General features: G+C 40.1%; 1 protein-coding gene across 1 annotated transcript in view; it reads left to right on the forward strand.

The window, feature by feature from the left end:
* Window positions 1–12,844, forward strand: part of LOC139471404 (TELO2-interacting protein 1 homolog) — a 125,562-nt gene that overhangs the window by 4,699 nt on the left and 108,019 nt on the right. The window lies entirely within an intron of this gene.

Genomic DNA, 12,844 nt, shown 5'->3' on the forward strand with positions numbered 1-12,844 from the left:
AAGCGATTATGTATATAGAGAACTTCATAAACCTAGTCTTAATTTTTATAAGTTGCGGCAGGCCAGCAAACTTTACTCAAGAATGTATGATTATCGGTATAAAGTCGGTCATTGGTATCATGGCTGGGAACTTTATAGTAACGATTGGAGAGGGGATATTATGAGTTTTAAGAGAGGGTCTATTTATATTGTTAAAAAAATTATACAAATGAACGATACCCCAAACGCTTGGAATGAATTTCTTAATGATAAAACGGAAAATAATTTTACTAACCAAGGATTTGTAAGAGTTAATGAATCGATAAGAACTTACGTATGGGCAATTCTCGGTGCACAATCGCAAACACGAACGGGAATCATCGGTTCTGGGACGGCGCTCGATGCACAAAAACAGTTTGTTGCAAACGTGGAGGACGCCATTAATTCACCAGTTGACATACCATCGTCTGTAAAGCGTTTTCAAAATGCATTACAGTACGTTCAATCCAAAGTGGACTACGTTTATGCGCCGGGACTATACATGTCTCTGAGTAATATGGAACTTAAGATGGGTCAAGTGATAGGTTATAATAATAAAATTGTTATCTCTACCGATCAACAAAAACCAGGTATAAATTCAGATATTAACATCGAATTAATAACGCAAATAATCACGGGTGAAAAGGGAATAGTCAAGCCACAAACACCACATGTTTCACTAACATCTACTAACTCACAACCACCACATATTGAGGCTAAAAATCAACAACATATCGATGAAAAAACAGCGCTTGTAGTTGGTGGAGTCACGGTTGGTTTACTCATGATTTGGTTAGCGAACTGATTTGGTTAAATAGTTCTTAGCGAATACGTACAACAGCCCTGCAATTGCTACGATCACCCCCCACAAGTTTTGACTAAGCCGAGTGGTGGTCTTAGCTAATAAATTCAATAGCCAGGAAACAACACTCCCTATTATACCAGGAAGTGCGGCCGCGGCTTTCCCAGCGAGCTTTCCCAGTGCTGAACCTAATGCTTTTAAATGCTTTTTTATCCACTCTTTTATACTGTTTTTTTTCACTAGGCGGTGTGGGCGGTGTACTGCCACCTGTACTGCCACCGGTTAACGCGAGAGTCAAAGTCGATATAATAAATCCCAACGCGGTTAAAATACTGGCAATTATTATTCCCTGTTCTCTGAACAATGTTTTAATTTTATCGGCCAGTGTAGTGTCATCGTTGAGGACTCGATCGGTAGTTTCTCGAATTCGACTGATTTGTGAACGAAGTGCCTCTCTATTAGTGGAAGCAGCCTCGATGCGGGCCGATCTTCCGTCTTCTAAGCTACGCAATCTTTCCGCTACGCGGCGTCTACTGAACTCATCGCCCGCCTGTTCAAGTTTTGTTTTGTCTTGAGCTATATGCTTGTCGAGTTTGGATAGCTTGGCTATATTATTGATGAGTTCTCCCCGCATTGTTTGCATTGCCTTGTCAAGACCTCGTAATTCTCTAATACTAAACCCCAAGGATGGTGGTACCTGTAACTGAGGATCATCAATGGTGGTCAAGATTTCTCCGAGTCAGTTAGAGGCCACCATCGAGGCTGCTTCCAAATTATCTGTATTATCGAGTTCATCACGCATGGTTCGAAGAACCTTAGTAGTCTTTCGCGGAAATCTGCGAGTAGTCTACAAAACCTAATTTATCACGAACAAACCTGGTGCCGTGTTTACCGGCTATCGTAGACAAGGCTAGGGGCTTACGAGTACGAGAATTCATAAGATCAATATCCGGAGAGTCACGCAGTCGCAATATTCCTTTACTATCTATCGTAAACTTTGAATAGTCACGACCTATTGGGTTAACATAATTTTTATCTTCTTTTAAGGCATCGTAATAATCATTGACGTTTGATTGTAAAAGTTCATCGTTATGACTACTAAACCTGGTTTCATCAGTATCTTCGATTGGATTCTGGTTATCAAAGTCATCTAAGGTACTTAGATCAAAGTCATTAAGTTCAAAATCACCCATTTTTATGGTTATATAATTTCAATATAACAATGTCTTCGCAATACGGACGCAAGTTAAACCCACAACGTAGACTTCGAGATCTATTAGGGGTCAAAGCAATTCGTCAGTCTGTAACTATAACTAATAACCCTAGTACCATCGATCAGAATCAAACGCTTCTGGTTCGCTTTCCTAATCTCGGCGCACACGATGTGTTAGTTCCGGGAACTGTCCGACTAGCATTTACGATTAGTTTGACTTCTACCGACGTTAACAGGGAGCCCGTTCAGAACATAGGTCGTGCTTTCATTAAGAAAATCGCCATTAAAATTAGCGGTAATGAGGTTTTGAGTATCGACGATAGCGATGTATACTATTGTTACATGGATCTCTGGAGAACGGATAAAGAGCGGGAAAACTTACAATACCAAGGTATTTGTAATAAGAACACACTGAGACTGCGCGTAGATGCTTCTAGTGGTGATGGTACTGTCGTAAAAGATTAGCCCGTTGCCGACGCATTGGGTAACCGATTCTATATTCCACTAGACTTTGAATTACTAGATTCCCACATGCCTTTTTATCAAGCATCCCTAGGCGATAGGTTAGAATACGAACTCACTTTCAATGACTACGGCAGAGTAATCAGAGCTGCTGAAGATGCTAGCTATTCCATTGACAATATCTCGCTGGAGTACGATATGATAACGGATCCCGAATTAGCCAGACAAATTCGTAACCAGTATACAGGAAGTTTAGCCATTTTGTACGATCGCGTGCTGCGACACCGTAAGATCACGAGGAACAAAAAAGATACGATGTGGAATATCAATCTAAATGTCCCCACGAGGTCGTTTGAAGGGTATTTTAATGTTGTTTGAGGACCCCTCCGATGCGTTTAAAAGAAATACCGAGAAGTTCTACAATCCCAAGATTACAAAAGTAGAATTGACTTCTCGAGGGCGTTCCTAATCAACTATATAGCCAAGGAATGCTATCGTATCACCAGTGGGATGAGATTAAAAAACTTCCTTCTATAAAACGTTCCCCGGAAGTTAACGCGGTCGTGAAAGATCTGTCTCTCGGGAGTGTATCGATGGGTGAATACCTCACCACGAAGTACGCGCTATGGCTCGACATGCGAACAACAGACGATGACCAACTACACGGCAGTGGGAGGAGAATAGAAAATGCTAGCGAGGGTGCCACCATACAGATAACAAAGCTCCAGGAATCGGCTGGTAAATTAAACATATATTTGTACGTGATTATGGATGCGCAACTTAATATACAAAATGGGAGATTCGTGCAAGCAATCTATTAATAATCTTTTACCTAAAGATCCGCACTGCGCTATCATATGCGGGCAAACGGGCTGCGGAAAAACAGCTTTTATTCTAAAAATTTTACAAAGTCATTATCGGGAAGTTTTCGGTCATATTATTATTCTGTGTCCGACTATAAGCGTTAATAAAACCTACCTATCGAGAGATTGGGTAATGAATGACGACGGGGTACACAGAGTCGATCCGGGCGATCGTTTACAAGACTGTCTCCGAGTATGTCACGAAAAATACAAAGGAGAATCAACCCTTTTCGTAATAGACGACTGCAGCGCTAGTAAAGAATTAACAAAAAAGAAAGAAATGCTTTCGTATTTAGCATTCTCCGGACAGCATACTCAACATAGCGTTTGGGTACTCACTCAAAAATACAACTCTGTCCTGAAAGATCTCAGAGAGCAGACCAAATGGGTAGCACTGTTTCATTGCAAAGATCGAGATTCATTCGAGGAATGTTTACGCGAAAATGATGTCATTTATACCAAGCTCGAACGAGATAAAGTCAGAAAACTGTTATCGGCAACGAAGCACTGTAAACTCGTATTAAAAACCGATCAACCAGCTGCTTATGCAATTGCTTAGCAAAATGTAACAAAAATATAGCGAAATGTAGCAAACTTATAGCAAAATTATAGTAAAATGTAGCAAATTGAACATTAGCGGTTAATATGACATAATGTGGTTCGAAATCATCATACTTTCACAACAGTTCATTATTACGGGATGTATTGGATATGCCCTATTATATTATGTTAGACTTTAATATCTCCTTAGGTATTACATTATGGAATGCGACGAACTCATCGAACAAATGCTCAAAGAATCTGATACAGATCAAAATGTAGATAAATCTTTAGATAAACATAGAGAAAGACTCGCGGCTTTGGTAGCCGGAGGAAAATGTTCCCAATATTTGGGAGAAAATTATACCATCGAAAAAATTGATAACATGACCGACGAAGAGATTAAAAAACTGTACGCGCGTTACGAGTCTAGACTGGGAGCTACCATGACTAAAACGATAGGGTCGGCTATGTTACAACTATACACAGTCGTAGCTAGTACGTTTCTCCCTATCCCGACAGAACATTGCATGTATTTATGCGAATCTCTAGAGAAAGACCCATTCATCGAACACGCTATAAGCTCAGTGAGCTGTGAGTTTTATCATAGATACGGAATGTTTTTAGCTCCACTCACCACAGCTTTAATAACGGCTAGGTATTGTCAATTTAAACATACGTGCCCACTTAATAATATAAATGGAGAATCAACAGGTGACACCCCTGATTGTGAACGAGGAAATAACTGCACAACCACAACAGATTGCGGAACAACGAGTGAATGAGGATGTGAATGCACCACATGTGAGCGAGGAACAACTAGTGAATGCACCACAAACACAAAAACAAGCCAGAGTTACTAAGAACCCCCAAAAAATAGCCGCAGGAAGAAAGGGAGGACTGGCGAGGAAAGCGAAATTAATAGATAATTCAAATATTTATCCGATTAAAACATGGGCACAAGTAGGAGTTGCTGGTATAGCGGCTGTATGGTTGTTTTATAAGACCGGAGAAGAGAAAACATCACCCCCAATACAACAACAAGTTCAATTAGAGGTTAGCCCCCATATAATGCTATATGAAGCATGACTACTCCAGTTACAGACGGTAAAATGTTGGTAAACGCAACGTATCATTCAGCGGTCGTCACCGGCTTGGCCGTTGGCTATGCTCGTATGGCTAAAATGATTACTAAAGCCACACCTCCCAAGCTAGATTTTAATAGTTATGATATACCAATGATGGTTCTGGATATTGGATTGGCTATGGCAACGAAGGATATGCTCATCAAACAAGGACTTATCCCGGAAGACATAATGAAGTAATTAAACATTTGAATATTTTATATTATTAAACCATGGCAACAATTGCGATGATGGTTGGTGGAGTTATTGTTAATGCTCTAGCTTTTTCGGGGAGTAATTATTTATTTTCTAGTATGAGGGAATCAAATGCTAAAGAAGTTGAAGAGGAGCATAAACGACATAACGAAGCAATGGAACAACTCCAAGCAGCCCAGTCACAATATACACGACAGAGAATGAAGAGATTAGACTTTATTCATGAAAAACTTCTTAAGGAACGACATTCAATTCAAAGGTTTAAGGATGTCGAATCTGCCATTCACGAATATGGGAAAAAACTAGACCCAATACCGAGACCAACAATGAGTCAGTTTTATACACCGTCAGAGGCTCAGAAAGACCGCGAGGTCACATTTGTGATTATGGGGTTGACTGCTGTATTGACTTTCAGCTATACAATAGCTACGCAGTGACAGCTAATCTATAATCAATATCTCAATAGTGTAGATGTGATTTGCATTTAGACAAATGATATGATAGATGTATAAACCATGAATAATTGCAAGTTTACACTCATGGGTAAGACGATTCTATGTAACCGACGCTGTGTTGATGTTTACTGCGGCGTACACAATTATTACATCAAACGCGGAAACATAAACTATACGTGTTCTGAATGTGGGATAGGGGTCAAAGGTCGTTATTGTTTTTGTAAGAAACACGGTGCTGATAGGGTCAGGAACCAGATTATTTATGCTAAGAAGAGAGATTACATCAACGAGAGGAATAGGTTGGGGAGAATACGTATTTAGATATATGAAAACAACCAATTAGACATTTGTCTCATTTTGCATATACCATTTAACCACAATGGTTTTTGTCAGAGAGTTGAAGGCTATGGCAAAGCAACGTGGTCTACATGGATATTCTCGAATGAGAAAAGCTGAATTGATTACCTTACTAGGTTTGGAATACAACAAACCCCAGACTGTTAGAGAACTCAAAGCTGGAGTGAGAAACAGTGGGCTGAGAGGTTATTCTCGAATGAGAAAAGCTGAATTGATCGCTTTACTAGATAATAATGATGATGTTGATAATCAACAACAAGAATTAATATTTGTACCCACATCCGCCGGCATTGGTAAATATCTAAGAGGTTGGAAGATGGATATTAATTCCAACATGGATGTTAACGATATTTAGCCAATCATATCGAGTAAAATTAACGAGGAGTTAGATGATTTACATAGTATAAAATACTAGCTGACGATTAAAATGTTATTGAGTAAAAGTAACACAGACGATAGCACCGAATATACCGAACCATATTTCCATAGCAATCAAGAAGTTATAACCAAATCCGATACTATAAACGCATCATTAGATACATCAATTCAGAGGATACAGGAAACTTTAGAATGCTGGACTAATAGAGGTTCGGGTTGGGGTGTGGATAAAATCGATAGTTTATATTTAGATATAGCAAATTATATGCCCTTCAAAGGTGGATCTTATATAGATTTACCCCCGTATTATAAGAAGAAAAAAGCCATAATTAACGTAAAAAATAAATCAGATGACTGTTTAAGAATGATGATAAGATCTGTATTGTTCCCCGTAGATTCTAAAATTGCAAATAGACCTTCTAGCTATCCCCAAAACGATGGACTCAACTTCGATGGTATAGACAAACCTACACCAATATCACAAATTGATAAGGTGGAAAAGCAAAATAATTTAGCTATAAATGTTTTCGGACATTCTAAAGGAATTGTTGTACACAGGATAAGCTCCGCTCTGGAACATATTCCTAGAATCAATTCATTTCTGATCGAAAAAGATGGAAAATATCATTATACGTGGATAAAGAGTTTAAACAGGCTATTATACGATCAAACAAAACATAAGGAAAAGAAATATTTCTGCGAAAGATGCCTTCATGGGTACAGCAGACAAGATCTATTAGAAGCGCATAAAGAAGACTGCAGAGGTGTTGGACAGACCGATATCAGGATCGATATGCCTAAAGAGGGAAAAAATATATTAAAATTTGAACATTATTGTAATCAAATGTCAGTACCGTACGTAATTTACGCAGACTTCGAAGCGCTTATCAAACCCATAGAAAATACCAACCATAGCAATCAAGATGGTAGTTTTACGTACAAAACTCAAGAACATATTCCTTGTGGGTTTGGATATATAGTTGTAAGGTATGATGGAAAAACAAACACTCCCGTGATTTACAGAGGTCCCGATGCAGCGGGAAAGTTCCTAGAATATCTACAAAATGAAAAGAGAATAATCAGGGAAAAATTATCGTGTAAGAAACCCATGCGTATGACGAGGGATGATTGGAGGGCCCACAAGAAGTCAACGAGTTGTCACGTTTGTAATAAACCCCTGGATGGGGATTCCGTAAGAGATCATTGCCACGTCACGGGTAATTATCGGGGAGCCGCGCATAACGAGTGTAACTTGACACTAAAAATGAATTCTCAAACAATACCCATCCCCGTTGTGTTTCACAACCTTAGGGGATACGATTCACATCTCATTATGCAAGCTATCTCAAAGACCAACGGCGGTTTAACGTGCATTCCTAACAATATGGAAAAATACATATCATTCTCGTTGACTAAACCTATACATTATAGGGACAAGGATGGGAAATCTAGAAAGTAATGGGCTTAGATTCATAGACTCCATACAGTTTCTGTTATCTTCCCTGGACAATTTAGCTAATGTGAACAATCCCGATGACTTTGTGATAACAAATCAATATACCGATAAGATAACTCATCATTTGTTGCTGAGAAAAGGTGTATATCCGTACGAATATATGGATGATTGGTCTAGATTCGAAGAAACTGAATTACCACCCCTCGAATCATTCTATAGTAACTTAACAGAATCTAAAATAACAGATGCCGATTATGAACACGCTCTGACGGTCTGGGATAAATTAGGTTGTAAGAAATTAGGCGATTATCACGATCTGTACTTAAAAACCAATGTACTGTTACTCGCCGATATATTCGAAATATTTAGAAAGACGTGTTTAAAACAATACGGCTTGGACCCGGCATGGTACTATTTCAGTCCCGGACTATCGTGGGATGCATTGTTGAAGAAGACCTGCGTAGAACTAAAACTACTCACAGATTACGATATGCACTTGTTTATTGAGAAAGGATTAAGAGCCGGTATATCGATGGCGGCGAAAAGGTATTCCAAGGCTAATAATAAATTAGTGGAAGGATACGATCCGAGTAAACCCGACACGCACATATTATATCTCGACGCTAACAATTTGTACGGATGGGCTATGAGTCAATCTTTACCCACGGGTGGTTTTGAGTGGGTTGATGATATCGATAATATCAATGTCAATGATATCCATAATATCCATAATATCAATGAGAATAAAGGGTACATACTAGAAGTTGACTTGGAATATCCAAGTTCGTTACATAAAGACCATAACAGTTATCCGCTAGCTCCCGAAAGATTAATGGTTATTAAAGATCGGATGTCGGAATATCAACGCTCCTTGATGGGTAATACAAGGTTAGCTAACATAGAAAAACTCATACCAAATTTGATGGATAAAACAAAATATATAGTTCACTACAGAAATCTCCAGTTCTATGTATCGTTAGGTATGAAACTAAAGAAAATACACAGAGTTCTAAAGTTTGATCAAAGCCCTTGGATGGAGCCCTATATAAGACAGAACACAGATTTAAGAAAGATAGCTACCAGCGATTTCGAAAAGAATCTGTATAAGCTCATGAATAACTCGGTATTTGGTAAAACTATGGAGAATCTAAGGAAGCGTGTTGATGTTAAATTAGTCAGATCTAATGAGGAAGAAAGACTCAGGAAACTCATGGCCAGTTCGGCTTTTAACAGAAGCAAGATATTCGATAACGACTTAGCCGCGTTGCATATGCAGAAAAGTGATATAAAATTCAACAGACCGGTGTACGTCGGTATGAGTATTCTCGACTTGTCAAAACACTTAATGTATGACTTTTATTACAACGAACTTAAGAAGCAATACGGCGATAGATGCGAGGTGTTATATACCGACACAGATTCTTTGTTGATGGAAATACAAACCGAGGATGTGTATAAAGATATGGCAGAAAAAATAGATATGTACGACAGGAGCGATTACCCAAAAGATAATCCACTGCACAGCGTAGTAAATAAAAAGGTGTTAGGTAAGATGAAGGATGAATGTGCTGGGACCCCTGTAGCGGAGTATGTAGGATTAAGACCTAAGATGTATTCTATAAAAAAGTCTGGTAATGGGGAGATAAGAAAAGCCAAGGGCTTTAAGAAGTATGTTGTGAAAAAGCATATCAAACACGAACAGTATAAAGAAGCATTATTCAACGGTAGAACGTTCAAACACGAGATGAACTCTTTAAGAAGTTACAATCATAGGTTATATGGATTAAGAATGAACAAGTCATCATTATCTCCCTTAGATACAAAGAGATGGATTGATAAGGATGGTGTAACTACCTATGCTTATGGTTATGGTGGTAATACCGTACCGTCGGGAACTATGAACAATTCTTCTCGTACAAATGCCCTACCCGGTCCATTTTGAAGATAATAAAGAATAGGCTCTCCTTCTTTCGTAACCAATCGACTAATGTTATACGTCTTAAGGGACCATATGGGATCGGTTGCGCGACGTAGGCCTCCTTCGAGTTCACCGGGCTGGTATAAATATCTTACCCTTACTCTATCCGGAAGTTTTCGTTCTTTGCCTCTCCTCGGTGCTGAAGATTCGGAAGTCACGGATTTCATTTTAATAGCATCGGATGGTTTCTTCCCTATTAATCTCGTCACTTCATTATTCAGCGCTGATACAACGGCTGATAATCGTGTCAACCATTCGGTTGATCTTAATCGTTCAGATTTCATTTCGATCCCATACTGATAGCCAAACAAACATTCCGCTAATGTCCTGTTAAATCTTTCGACGATAGCTTGACTGCGTTGGGCCTCTCTTTCACCACGGACGATTTCGACATCGTGCTTTGTTAACAGTTTAGTTACCGATCCCATAAACTCGCGACCGGGATCTACTTGAAATAACTTAGGCCATTTTAGTGGTCCACGTTCATATATGCGACTCAGTGCATTAGCTACTTCTGTTGAATCTTTCGAGGTTAATGGCTCTGCCTCTTTGTATCGACTTGCCACATCCACTACTGTTAAAGCGTATTTATACGTTTTGCGTTTTACCTTATCGTGGAGAAGAAACAAGAGGTCAGCCTGATGAACTTCATTCGTTGTAAAAATATCAAACTTCTTCCTCGGTATATAACACGGTGCCGGTAAATATATTTGCCACATCGCTTGTTTCTTTAACCAATCCTTGGCCACATCTTTAGATACTTTAGCCGCAGTGGCTAATTTTTGTATTGCTCCTATACCTTTCTAATATCCTCGTGGGCTATAGTAAATTTTATCCATTATTAATTAATATTGATGTTTCTTTTAATACATCTCAAGACTATCATTGAATCGCATCATCATTTTGGCATAAAAAATGCCATCTGTAGTAGCAGTATAGGTAATAAATCCGGCTCCAGTGGAGTTGCGGCAGAACCCCCATTACCTATACTACTTCCTTACCTTGTCAGTGTAGCAGGGCGTGGAGTCATCCCACAGATGGAATCCTTACCTTGTCAGTGTAGCAGGGCATGGAGTCATCTCACAGATGACATCCTTACCTTGTCAGTGTAGCAGGGCGTGGAGTCATCCCACAGTTGAAATCCTTACCTTGTCAGTGTAGCAGGGCGTGGAGTCATCCCACAGATGACATCCTTACCTTGTCAGTGTAGCAGGGCATGGAGTCATCCCACAGATGACATCCTTACCTTGTCAATGTAGTAGGGCTAGAGTCATCCCACAGATGACATCCTTACCTTGTCAGTGTAGCAGGGCGTGGAGTTATCCCACAGATGACATCCTTACCTTGTCAGTGTAGCAGGGCATTGAGTCATCCCACAGATGAAATCCTTACCTTGTCAGTGTAGCAGGGCGTGGAGTCATCCCACAGATGACATCCTTACCTTGTCAGTGTAGCAGGGCGTGGAGTCATCCCACAGATGAAATCCTTACCTTGTCATTGTAGCAGGGCATGGAGTCATCCCACAGATGACATCCTTACCTTGTCAGTGTAGCAGGGCGTGGAGTCATCCCACAGATGACATCCTTACCTTGTCAGCTTGCTGAGGGAGTCTTTGGTCATGTGGACAAGGCGTCTGACCCTGGATCAGGTCCGTGGTTCGAATCCCATCACAGGACTCGGAAATTTTACATTGGCGCCCATCGTGGGGCTGAGCACGATCATATTAAATTTGAGCAAAATAAGCCTCAGTACCCTACTATGCGGCCCGGGACGCGCCTTCTGTTGACGGGGAAGTATGTAGCAGGGCGTGCAGTCACCCCACAAATGACACCCTTACCATGGTTCGAATCCCATCAATTTTACCAGTAAAAAACTGGTATTTACCGGTAAACAAGAAAGCTTGTAGTCTGTTTTGTTGTGACTTCACAGAGACAAATTATTGCACAAGTAATTTGCTATTGCAATTAGTGGGGTATCTAACAGTACATCTGTGTGTCTATGTATGTACAGTATCAGCATCTGAGTACGAGACTGCCTCCATGTGAGTGGTAGAGCGTTCGCCCGGAGAGCGTAAGGCCTGGGGTTCGATCCCTGGCCGCACCATACCAAAAGACTTTAAAGCTGGTACTTGTTGATACCCTGTCTGGTGCTCGGCATTAAGGGGCTAAAACAAGGACTGGTCGTTTCGGAGTCGGTATACTGTGTCTGAGTGTGTGAAGTCATGGTAGTTGAACCTGCAAATGTGTGTCCAGAGATGCAGAGGATTATTATTTATTGACAGTTCATTGTATGACATTGGGCTATCAAGAAATACATTCTGGTAGCCTCAGATGGACCACCCAACATGTGAAACACTGTGCAATTCAACCCTTTGAAACGTTAAAACTCTACACTGCTAATGGTGCAATGAGGAGAAAGAATTCTCGACATTTTTCAAACATATTTCTTGTTGCATTTAAGCTGGATAAATGAATAGAAGTTGTCAATTTGACGAGATGAACAGAGTCTGAGCAATGTTAAAAGCACCTTATCACAACATTCTAACTGATCCCTAAGTTTAGTCATCATAGACAATCAGTCTAGGTTAGTTTCTCAAATTGTCGACCGATCAGAATTTTAATAGCCACGGGCTCATATGTTTACCATTAATTTCGCACACTAAAAGTGCACCATCCCACACCCTTGGACTAACATTTATCGGTCTCTGACCGGTGACCGACGGCCATCGGACACCCTGCTACTGGTGCTTGCCCTCCTGGCCTTCAGCACTCGGTGTCGACATTCCAACACACTGGGCCCGCATCATGCCATTTGGAAAGAGTCCACAGAAATTCATACAATTTGTAAAACATGTTGTAAATAACATCCTTTTTGGAACAAATGGCCGTAAACACACAAGTTATGATAGTCCATCTCTATTATCAGATTATGTGGAAAGATGCCACAGGGCAATGTGCCCCAAATCAGTTTATCCCAACCTCC

This window comes from Haliotis cracherodii, unplaced genomic scaffold, assembly GCF_022045235.1.
Source record: "Haliotis cracherodii isolate W230 unplaced genomic scaffold, xgHalCrac1.p SCAF_22, whole genome shotgun sequence".
Classification (NCBI taxonomy): Eukaryota; Metazoa; Mollusca; class Gastropoda; order Lepetellida; family Haliotidae; genus Haliotis; species Haliotis cracherodii.